Consider the following 12,779-nt stretch of genomic DNA (forward strand, 5'->3'; position numbering starts at 1 on the left):
TGACATCAAATTTTGGGGTAAAAAAGTGCGTCTTATACACCGAAAAATACGGAAACTGATTTGTTTGTTTTGAATTTCGCGCAAAGCTACATGAGGCCTATGTGCGCTAGCCGTCCCTAATTTAGCAGTGAAAGACTTGTGGGAAGGCAGCTAGTTATCACCACCCACCGCCAACTTTTGGGGTACTCTTTTACTAACGAATAATGGGATTGACCGTCACGGCTGAAAGAGCGAGCATGTTTTGTAGGACAGGGATTCGAACCCGCGACCTCTAAGATTGCGAGTCGAGCGCCCAAACCACGTGGCCAGGCCATAGACATTTGATGTTTATGCTTATTATGTTTACTCTCTACATTGAATGTTTTAAACTTTTCTTTTCAAATTTATAAATTCGTTTCAATACAACATTTTTTTACAGTAATTTCAAAAATGTTTGTCTTATATATGCAGTGTTAACTTTCATAGTATTATCTAGTTTTCGTGATTTTAAAGATACTCTCGTGTTTGAAATAACAAAGTAATGAATTTGTTTTAACGAATCAGAAGAAAGCGATGGCATTTATAAATAATAATCAATTTTTCTCTTCAACATCAAAAAGTTTAATATTCATATTTCACAAGAGGAAGGAAAAATAAAAAAACGTTTGGTGGAGCCTTACCAAACTGATTTCACTCTGTTATGATTGATCCACTGTCACTCTCCACGCCGCGTATGGCAGGTTATTACGAGTCCGTTCCTTCTTTTTCGGCAGTTAAACCTGCATTTCCAAACATATGATTACCTGGTGCCGACTAGTTATCTTTATGCTGCCTCCTCCTGTTAGATAAAAGCTTATTCAGTTTAACCCCTTTTAATTATAACCGGTTTGAGTCGAGGTCTAACAGGTTATCCGTCGTATGAAACTTAACCGTATGATGTACAATAACAAGCGCCCCTGGCTTCTTCGAAGATACTTGTCCCCGAAGCTGGGAGGTTCAAACTCTCTCACTTTATTTGTGTCTTGGGATTTTCTATTTGACTTTCTACAGTTTCAGCGTATATGGTGGCGCCACCAAGTGAAAGTTATATTTAAGTAGTTGAGTCCGATTATTTTTTTTTGACTAAACTGAAAAACGTAAAATGCAAAACTTACTGAAAATGATACTGATAATAAATTGATGTTAACCTCTATATACGTTTATTTATCCAGATTAATACTTTTAGGTCGGTCTTAATTTAATGTTGTGTGTATTCTAGACTTGTTGAGAAATCTGCTGGTATCATTAGAAATAACCGTAAGAAATCAAATGAATAAATAGCATTAACCGATCTAAATACTTTACGTTAGATGGTTACTGGGTAGTGTAATGAACAGAAGTGGTAATAATGGTTACTCTTCCTTACTCTCGAAAGTGCGGTAATTGTTTTTATCTCTTGGAAGATTGGAAGAATATTAATACAAGAAAAGCAACAACTGAACTATAAACACCGTGAAAGTAATGAAAGTTATAGTGAAACTATTCTTGTAGAGATTTCCCGAATTGTTTTAGTATATGAGAACCTATCCTAAAATAAATACTATTTCATATATTTTTGGAATGTTAAATAGACTTTTCTGTATCATCCTTAATAGATTTGTTTTGTTTTTGAATTTCGCGCAAAGCTACACGAGGGCTATTTGCGCTAGCCGTCCCTAATTTAGCAGTGTAAGACCAGAGGGAAGGCATCTAGTCATCACCACCCACCGCCACTCTTGGGCTACTCTTTTGCCAACGAATAGTGGGATTGACTGTCACATTATAACGCCCCCACGGCTGAAAGGGCGAGCATATTTGGTGGGGATTCGAACCCGCAAACCGCAGATTGCGAGTCGAGTGCCCTAACCACCTTGCCATGCCGGGCCAAATCGATTTGTAAAATACCTTTCAAACCTTATAGTTCTGTTTAAACACTTAGGAAAAACCTCATAATAATTTGATAAATTTCAACAAAATCTTGTGGGTATGCAGAGGTGTATTCCCAGGAGTTCCAATGCTAAAAGTCATTTTGTTAAGCCCTAGAGCTATAGCAGGGCTGAAATTATTTCCTGGGTAATATTATTAATTCTATTATTTCAGAATGTAACTTCCTAGTTTATGACCATCACGGCGTTTTCTGATTAATAAAACATGCTTAAATGGTTTAAAGATGACAGTACAGCTCGAAACGTTTATTATCGTACGTTCACGTAATGTTTTGTAGCACTCGTTGAAAATGTATTTAATTGTCAGTTGAATCGTTGAATACAAAGCATCCGGTAAACGTGTGTTTGGGTTAACGTGTATTACAAAGAGGCAGTCAAGCATGTTTTGTACTACGTTTTAGATGTATTTCACGATACTCTAATAAATATATAGATAAATATATTTAAAAAATAAAAGGTTGATGTTTTTCGATACACACAATAGTAACAAACATGAATAGGTTTACTTTCCGAATGTGGTGCTATCTGTTGACAGGAATGATAGATAAAGCAAATTTGTCTTCTTCACAACACGTGAGTTATTTATGTTCCTAATGAGGGTTAAAAAGTAATTTACAGATTATAAACAACTTAAGTGTTATCACGGATCTAGTCAAGACTAATTTAAGGCAGTGTTTTTAGTTTTAATATTTTAACTATAGTAAAGATATCGATAAAATAGCGAGAATTGCACAGAGGGCAACTAGGCAATCGTTGTTTCGAACTGTTTTAATTTATTATTATTGTAAACAAGAAGTATTAGTTTACTTTGTTTCAAACGTTCCATGTATAGACGTGTTTTGGGTTAAAGTTATAAATAAATAGGGTTAAGAGAGACGATTTGAATATTATGGGTAACAAGTTCCACCTCAGAAACTGTAATTGTACAAATAATCATAAAATATTATTTGTTTCTTGAAAGTTAATAAAATGTTATTAGAAATTTCAGTTTGTTCTAGCAAAGCTTATTACATCTAGGTTTTATTACGGTTATCAATAAATACGTTACTTGATCCTGTTGTCAAAGTTAAAGTTTTTTTTTTCTCCCTGAAGAAACGAAACCTGAAAGTAGTTGGGATTTGAAGCCGCGACTTTGTGTGTTGGGTAAAAGCAACTGCGAAGTAAGCCCAAGCTCATGTTCTGATCCCGCTTTTGTTGTCGCTTATTTTTTTTCTTATTTTTTTCAAACAACAACAACAAAACGCGAAAAAAACGAATTTCGTAGAATTGTGTCATTAGCTGAGGTTTAGTCCAGTGGATGTCTGCCTTTTTCCCTTTTTGACTAAGGATCCATCTGTAAACACTGATGGCTAGTCGCGACCCAGTAAGTAGCTCTAGTGCAAAAAAAAACACGTGGTTTAGGCTTACTCTATACTTTTAAATAAACTATTATGTATTTCTGTTCGCAACCTTTCCCAACTTTCTGACAATCAAATTTTGGGTCGCGATCCGGTTAACGAACGCTGATCCAGTGAACTCGATGGAACGAAATGCTGACTTTTCGTTTTTAGGAAATATGCTTTTACAATGTGCTTTGACTTTCTTTTGGTCATTTAATGACGAATGATAACCAAAATTAGCAATGACTGATTACCTCTATATTTATTGCTAATGGAATATTCTTTCAATTAAATGATTCCCTAACTGGTCAGTTGTAAGTTTACGGACTTGTAATGCTAAAATACGAGGTTTGACTTCCCATGGTGGATGGATCACAGACAACCTATTGTGTAGCTTTGCACTAACAGAAACAAACCTTTAAATGGACACTACAGTAATTATATTTTACTCCTGTGTGATCGCAGTAATTAATTTAGTTTTTGTCATTAAATATTGGCTTATAAGCAAAATTAGCCAGTAAGATACAGTTATGTTATAGTTATGTTTTTTTTAGTTTTGCGCAAAGCTACATGAGGGCTATCTGCGCTAGCCGTCCCTAATTTAGCAGTGTAAGACTAGAGGGAAGGCAGCTAGTCATCACCACCCAACTCTTGGGCTACTGGTTTACCAACGAATAGTGGGATTGTCCGTCACATTATAACGCCTCCACGGCTGAAAGGGCGAGCATGTTTGGTGTGACGGGGATTCGAACCCGCGACCCTCAGATTGCGAGTCGAGTTCCCTAACCACCTGGCCATGCCGGGCCCAGCCAGTAAGAGTAGCAGAAGAAACTAAATATTTTGATACATTGCACAACAATAAGAATAATTCTCTGCTTAAGTTTTCTAATTTTAATTCTGTAGTTGTTATGTCTACTTCTGCTTATTCGGCTGTTTGCGCTGGAGTTTAAGTACAAGTTCATATTGATGGTTTTCGATGAATTCCGATACTAATGACAGATTTCAAAATCTTTCAAGTAAGCACTGTTTGGGCTTTGGGACCATTTTATTTATTCATTTATTTTTGATACCGTGAATTTCCGGTATTTAATGTCATTTCTAGTTAATGAATACCGTTCAATCTGAGGATGCAATTAGAGGGATTTAAACTTCTTGTTTTTAATCGAGTTTCCTTTCGACTCGAACTTTTAATTGTTTTTGAGCTCATATACTAACAAAAGATGATAACCATCACGATTCATTCGACTACCGAAACCATTGTTACTGACTCTACAGATAATTGTGAGAAAGGAACAACCTGATCCTGTAGACAGCTGAAAGATGTGCAGAAAAACGTTAAAAAGATCTGTAACCCCCACCCACTCCCCAAAAATGCTTACAATTTGACGTTCTCAACGTCATTATTTTCATTTGATCCTTTATTAATGAGAGCTCACTTCTTGAAGAGATAATTCACATCTTAGTTTGCTTTAATTTTTCTCCAGCTATCTTTACACACGGATCGGGCATCGTCGATGCGCTAAATCCAATGTTTTCTTGTTACCATGGTTACTGTGTCTCTAATGGCAACCGGAGCCCACTCCCACTAATAGAGCTTTTCTATTGGAGTTCTGGAGTGGCGCAGTGTATCCCACCTCTGCATACATGTGACGTCATCATTTCGAACCACCAAGAAGCTGCTGTTCCAAGATGGCCGAACTTTGATGTTCATTCTACAGCTTGACTACTGAACATCACCGAAAATAGTGAAAACCATGAAGATTGTATATCGACTCAACTGTCATTTAAGGTAAGAGCTAAGGCGTTTCTGTTTTTCGTTACATCGACCATAATAAGTAATGTTACTCTGTTCAAATTGATAATCAACAGAACAACAACAACTGTTCTGTGACTGTGTTTTAAAGCATCTCCTAAATCTTTTCCATGCTACAATACAATAAAAAAATGTTTAAAAAAGGAAACTAAATAATTTTATCCAGAACGTGTCTAATCTCGACCAAGTTGAACACTTATTTATCTATTTTCACTTGTAATATTATTATTAGGTACCATTATTTTGAGAGTTCCCTGATGTCAATAAGCAGTTAAGTATATAACAATACGGAATGTAATATAACATTTGACACAACGTTTTTTAGATTAAGTTTTACAATATGTATTCTCCTACGCAAATTCGATTTCTTTTAGCATCAAATGGATAGCTCATATAGAGCGACGTAATCTAGATAATTTCTGGAGTCTTCATTTCGACCATGTTCTCCCCCCTTTTTTCACTGGAATGCAGCAAAAGCACTAGTGATGATTTCCTCAGGGGTAAATTAGAGCTACTCGTAATCATCTTAAGCTTGTTTCATAGTGATTCCCATGCAACGTTGTCACGAGGGATCTTTAGACTCAGAAAGCAGCATCTTCTCTTGAGCATCCCCAATGTCCTGTTTTATTTCTTTAAAACAGTACATAATGGGGAGCATTTTCCTGCAGACATGATGTAAGCAGCTTTTCTAACTGAGATATTTGCAATAATATAGATACATGTGTACACATTAGAACGCTAAAACATCATAAAATTACATCTGGGTAGTAATATTTTCTAAAAAAAAACAAAAGCTTTTACAAACGCAAAATATTTCTTAAAATTGCTGATATTAGAACGTAGATCAGTCATTTTACGTATGAATTACAATTAGGATAATTCTAGATTCTAGTCACTATGTTATGTTATCAAAAACTTTTGTTTATGATCCTAAATGCCATTAAAATAATTTACTCTCATCTTTGTCAAGGTATTGACAGCAAAATTAATGAATTTTTTTGGCCAAATTTAATATGTACCCACTGTGCGAACTATCTTTTGCACTTAAGATAAATTATATATTATGAAAAAACTGTTTATTTTCCTCCCGACCAACAGTACATTATTGATCGCCAACTGTGTAAGCTCCAATACACGCAGCTTCGTCCACTGACATTTGTCGTGATAGCAAATAACTCGTTGTCGGTTAGCCTATTTAAATATACTAAGCTAAAAAAAAATATTAAAATTCAATTATGGTAAATTTCTGTTTCTGGGAAATTCTAATTACGGAAGTGATGATAGGATTTAAAATTATGCTGGACTAAGCATGTTTTTTTTTTTTTTGCTGGTTGTCTCTAAATATAACACTGCTGATCAACCCAGTTATACCCTCGGGCAATTAAACTTCTTTGGAAACGCATTTATCCCTATATATTGTTGTTATTTATCTTTCGCGTGTGTGGAGTTTTTTGTGTTTTGTGATATTTGTATCTGAATTGAATAATTTGTATTGATTGCTGACTTTGGAAGAGGAATGATGTTCCTGGCATACTAAAGTTAGTATCTGATACTTCACGATATTAACTGTTCGTGACCAATTTTAGTGCCTCATACTGATGCTCGGTTATGGCACTTACTGCTGTTACCAGCTATTGATACTTCTTACTGTTGCCTGATGTTGGTACATAAAATTGTAAAAAATACTAAATAAATAAATAAAACTGGACGAAAATCTAGGTATTTCATTGCCAAGTGCTCATACTTATGTTGATAGCTGAATATCCTATTTTGATACCCAATATTGACTCATAAGATTAGTATTAAACGATGGTACTTTATTTTGTAACTTAATATTGCTGGTTAATGGTGGTATATCATTTTGGTACTTTATGTTGTTACTTAAATTTATACCTGATTTCAAACTTGATAGTATTACTTGGTGATGATAACATAACATTACTAACTGGTTTTTATGATTAATGTCATCACATGATAATCATCTTACTTAGTTTATTAGTATCAACTTGATTTTGAAATTAAATGCTCGTTTTTGATGCTGCCAGCTCATGTTGGCATGTAGAAGTCTGATTTCAGTTCTCAATGTTTGTAGTTGATAACGGTACATTATTTTATTGGCACTTTACTCCAATTCTTAACGTTTATAGCTAACGCAGAATTTAATTTTGTTGGTACCCGATGCCTGTTTTCTTAATGTCTATAACTAATGAGTACACTTATTTGATTAGTATTCGATGTGGGATTTTAGCCGCGGCATAGCGAATCATAGAATGGTTCTGAGTTTTTCAAGCACAAACTTTTAGCTCATAGCTCCGTCATTTCTTGACCGATTTGAGATCAAATTACAATTTTGGACTCAGGAGGTCAAATCCTTTCGAATGATTATTTGACCACACCCAAGGTCTCATAGATTAATTTACTTTAATCCTGCCTAAAAGAATTTTAATTGGAGGGTAGATCTCCTGATGAGTAATAAAATCGAATCCGATATATGCACGCCCCACGCTCGGTATTGCTGGCGCACAAAAATATAGCTAATAAAAAGGAATAAAAGGCCCCATAGATTAATTTACTCTAATCCTGCCTAAAAGAATTTCAAGCGCCTCTGCAATTGAGGATTCCCTCTTGTTTACGTTCGTACTCACGCTGTACAAAGCTTTGAAACCTGATGCTGGAGCCTAATATTAGTATCTGATGTTGTTACCCGATGTTTGTTCTTAGTATAGGTAGCTTTTGTTTGTTTTGTTGGATTTCGCACAAAGCTAGATGAGGACTGCGGCGCTAACTGTCCCTAATTTTGAAGAGATAGACTAGAGGGATGGCAGCGCTAATCAATAACATCCAACTAACTTACCCGATGTTTGTTCTTAGTATAGGTAGCTTTTGTTTGTTTTGTTGGATTTCGCACAAAGCTAGATGAAGACTGCTGCGCTAACTGTCCCTAATTTTGAAGAGATAGACTAGAGGAATGGCAGCGCTAATCAATAACATCCAACTAACTTACCCGATGTTTGTGCATTACCGTACATTATTGTACTTAATTGGCACATTATTTATCTGGTACCTGATATCAGTTCTTAATGTTTGTGATTTACGAGGCTCATTAATTTGTTTACACCTGATATGAGTTTTTAATATCTACGCCCGATGATGTAGTTGGTGGTTATTCGACAGACCGAATAGTATAGTTTACTGTTACTCTTATAAACGACCAAAGAGCGGAGCGCGATTTGTTTTTTATTATTATTTTGCGATAACGGAACTCAAACCACAGAACCTCAGCTCCACTGTCCTGCAGGCTTACCATTGCACCGCACTCAGCCCTAATATCAGTAACTTCTACAAGTATTGTTTGATGATACTTAATGTTGGAACTTGACTTTGTTGATGAATGATTGTTGTCATACTTCATTGTCGGGGCCAAAAATCACTACTAGGCGAGTTAAGCATCTCCTAAAATCCCCCCTCACGGCTTTAAGTATTATAAACGTAATTAATGTAAATAAATATATAATAATGAAATGAAAATTCTTGTGCATGTAGTATTTTTTTGTTGAAATATCACACACGGATTCAGTAAAAATATTGAAGTATATCTTGCAAAATTTCTTTTTCTGGACTAAGAGGATAAAGCCCCACACTGAACAGAGTCCCCAAAACTACTTTTGTCTAGCTAACAGTCGGGTACCATTTTTGAAACCGTTTGTGGTAATGCTACGTTAACCCACAAGAACTTACAGACATTTTGTTGATGTATGATATTCGTCTTAAACTGTTATACATACAATTAATGCCTGTTTCCCTAGAGCAATATCTGATTTTATTATGACATTTGCTCATAAACTGAGGTATAATCTCGGTACCTTATTTTTAGTCCTTGTTATAAGTAAAAAAAAAGAGAGAAAATAGAATACACGTAAAATACGAGACATGATTGGCTACAAAAACGAACACTAGGTGAAAAGAAACAAACACAGTAAGCACTTAAAACTTGTTTAATGTCGGATATACAGCGTATAATACTTAAGGTTACAACGTTTCACCAAGTTAACTTGGCATAATCCGGTAATACAACTACTAGATTAACCTGGTGAAATTTTGTAACCATAAATATTATACTCTTTAATCCGTCAATAAACAAGTTATACGATTGTATATATTTCTTGAAAATTTCTTTTCTTTTTTTACCAGAGGTGAAATTAAAAAAGAGGAACTGTGACATAGAGGCCTAATGCTTTATATTATTGCTGTGGATTGCAGTTTCGTCTATTCAAGGCTCATCAGCAGAGCTTGGGTCAGCACACCAAAAAGATACCACTAGGCCTCGTATAAGCAGTTTTACATAACAGAGTACTTCCTGTAATCATTGTAAAAGGGTAACAGGTGTTGTAGGTTGCGTCATACAAAGATACACAGTGGACTATCTGCATTTTTACCATCGCGGGGAATGGAACCCAGGATTTTAGCAACGTAAGTCCGTACGCTTACCGCTGACCCACCGGGGATAATGGTAACGAAAACAAAAATAAAAACTGTAAATGAAATTTAAGGATTATATGTGAAAAACGAGAGAACGAAATAATAAAAAATATATAAAAAACGGGGGATTCACCAATTATATAAAAAAATAAATGATCGGTACATGAAAGCAATTTTTGTTTGTTTGTTTGTAATTAAGCACAAAGCTACACAATGGGCTATTTGTGCTCTGCTCACCACGGGTATATATATATATATAAAGGTTGGTGACGTATTGGTATATAGCGTGACTTGGCCACTCGATAGAACATATGGTTTAAACATAAGCCCCATTTTTTATGTATATTAGCCAACTTGTGACATAAATTAAGCTGGTATGATATTTCACTGTTAAAGGAAATAAAAGAAATAAAGGCACAATTACCTATTCCAACTTCGCACTGCTAGTTGAATGGTATAAAAAAGCACTTTAGAAATATAACATTACATTTATAAGTGTCCATATCACTTTCATAAAATACTTGTTTATTCTGCGAGCATACATATTTGTATAATTAAATCTGCTTTTATGATTTAATAAACATGATACTTTCATCCATAATGCTAATAGGGTAACAGCCGAGTCAATAGCTCACATAAAAAAGAAAACCTGTTCTTCTTCGTTTTATTATTTTTATGTCAATATTTGTTAATAGCCCCCCCCAGTGGCACAGCGGTATGTTTGTCCGTGGTGGGCAGAGCACAAATAGCCCATTGTGTAGCTTTGTGCTTAATTACAAACAAACAAACAATTTGTTAATATCTGGACTTGCTTCTTATTTGAAAATTACAAATTTCTATTAGTGATGGAACAGGGCTGGCGCTAGGGAGGTGCTGGGGGTGGGCCTTGCACCCCGAAATTTCACTCTGGCCCATCCAAATTCATTCTCCTTAGCGTTTTAAAAAAATGATATTATCAATTTTTAAAAAACTTATGTTTATTTTTATATTCACTAAGAAGAATCAACAAAAGCTCCCCACCCCTCCAATGGAAGAGGAGTTGGAGCTGTTTTAAATGGTAAACTCATTATACTTCAAATATTTTTGGATGCCACGGTTTCTTACTTACTTTCATTTCGTATTCAAAAGTTCAAGAGTTCCCTTTGAGATCGAGTCTGTGTCACTATGTGATACAAATGAAATTAAATATTGTCAAAATTTCCCGGGCTATATTGTACATTCTCACAAAGAAAAAAACAACAACAACATTTGTTTAAATTTAACTTTACAAGACATCCTCTGAATTTGAAGTGCACATGTCATAATTTGTTACATTAAGTAGTTTTCAGCAGAAAGCGTCAGGGGTGGCGCCAAAGGTGGGGGGGGGGGTGAGAAGGCTACAATCACTTTAAAATTTGTCTTACCCACCTCAACCAGCATGTCTAACACACACCTCAGCCTCCCTACCTGGAAAAGGCTGGCGCCGGTCCTGAAAAGCGTCTAAGCCTATTTCCAAAAGAAACCCAGGAAATGTTAAAAGAGTTAGTTGCACATTAAATTGTATTATCTTAGTAAGAATGTAACTAGCTAACACCTAATTTAATGTTACCTCGTACTAAGATTAACGTTTATAAACACGTGTTACAGTATTATAAGTTCATGTGTGAATTATGATAAAATAGATTTGAGAATGGAAAAAATCATCTGCATTTTATTCCTTTGCGTCGGTAAAATCAACTTACGCTGGTCATACATCAATGTAGTTTGAAAATCAATTTTTTACCGACAAATTGATTTAAAATGACTAGATAAATACAATTATTGTAAGCCAATGTGTTTGTTCTTCTCAGATTTCTGAGGAAGAATAAACACATTGGCTGGCAATAATTGTATTCAACTATTCATTTTAAATCTGAGGAAGAACAAACATGCTGGCTGACAATAGTTGTATTCAGCTATTCATTTTCTTTAAAATGAATAGCGGAATACAATTATTGTCAGCCAGCATGTTTGTTCTTCCTCAGATTAAAATGAATAGCTGAATACAATTATTGTCAGCCAATGTGTTTGTTCTTCCTCAGATTAAAATGAATAGCGGAATACAATTATTGTTAGCCAGCATGTTTGTTCTTCCACAGATTAAAATGAATAGTTGAATACAGTTATTGTCAGCCAATGTGTTTGTTCTTCCTCAGATTAAAATGAATAGCGGAATACAATTATTGTCAGCCAGCATGTTTGTTCTTCCTCAGATTAAAATGAATAGCGGAATACAATTATTGTCAGCCAGCATGTTTGTTCTTCCTCAGATTAAAATGAATAGTTGAATACAGTTATTGTCAGCCAATGTGTTTGTTCTTCCTCAGATTAAAATGAATAGTTGAATACAATTATTGTCAGCCAGCATGTTTGTTTTTCTCCACTATGTTAAAATGGGATAGAATTTTATTTAAAAAAAAACATTTTTATTGCCATGCTTTCAACGTTGCTTCGAAACATATTTAAAAATACTACTGGAACAGAATGGTTGGTTTTCGTTTCTTTCTCAAAACTAATCATTGTATTGTCACATTATGTAAATACCCCACACACAGCCTTTTACAAAATATCAATGATAGCTTGAACAGTTAAATGACCAAAAAATTAGTTAGCAGTTTTCATTCCTACTTCGATACTCATATACATACACGTGCACTAATCAATTTATTTTTATTCGTCTGTAGAGTATTTGTGGGCCTAGTATTGCCTGGTGGTTATGGCGCTTGACTCCCGAGTTGAGGGTTTCGGGTTCTAATCCCCGTCACTAAACATGCTCGCTCTTTCAGCCGTGAGGGCGTTGTAATATTACGGTCCATCCCACTTTTCGTTGGTAAAAGAATAGCCCAAGAATTGATGGAGGGTGGTGTTGACTAGCTGCCTTCAGTCTAGTTCTATCACTACTAAATTAGCCCAAGAGTTGATAGAGGGTGGTGTTGATTAGCTGCCTACCTTCTAGTTCTATCACTACTAAATTAGCCCAAGAGTTGATGGAGGGTGGTGTTGATTAGCTGCCTACCTTCTAGTTCTATCACTACTAAATTAGCCCAAGAGTTGATGGAGGGTGGTGTTGATAAGCTGCCTACCTTCTAGTTCTATCACTACTAAATTAGCCAAAGAGTTGATATAGAGTGGTGTTGATTAGCTGCC

The 12,779-nt window shown here is 35.2% G+C and overlaps 2 protein-coding genes across 13 annotated transcripts in view; one reads left to right on the forward strand and one right to left on the reverse strand.

Moving 5' to 3' along the window:
* Positions 1-994, reverse strand: part of LOC106478860 (ADAMTS-like protein 5) — a 64,513-nt gene extending 63,519 nt beyond the window's left edge. Inside the window, exon 1 of one of the 2 annotated variants that reach the window (XM_013939438.2) lies at positions 660-994. The gene's annotated coding sequence lies outside the window, so the exon portion shown is untranslated. The remainder of the gene's footprint in view (positions 1-659) is intronic. The other variant, XM_022382658.1, reaches the window with a different exon arrangement.
* Positions 995-4,862: 3,868 nt separating this feature from the next.
* The window catches only part of LOC106478902 (sodium channel protein para-like), a 182,248-nt gene continuing 174,331 nt past the window's right edge, over positions 4,863-12,779 (forward strand). For 5 of the 11 annotated variants that reach the window (XM_022382584.1, XM_022382617.1, XM_022382626.1 and 2 more), the window contains exon 1: positions 4,876-5,111. The gene's annotated coding sequence lies outside the window, so the exon portion shown is untranslated. Of the gene's footprint in view, positions 5,112-12,779 lie in introns of all 11 variants that reach the window. The other 6 variants (XM_022382610.1, XM_022382622.1, XM_022382640.1 and 3 more) reach the window with 3 other exon arrangements.

The sequence above is a fragment of the Limulus polyphemus genome, unplaced genomic scaffold (genome assembly GCF_000517525.1).
Source record: "Limulus polyphemus unplaced genomic scaffold, Limulus_polyphemus-2.1.2 Scaffold12, whole genome shotgun sequence".
Lineage (NCBI taxonomy): Eukaryota > Metazoa > Arthropoda > Merostomata > Xiphosura > Limulidae > Limulus > Limulus polyphemus.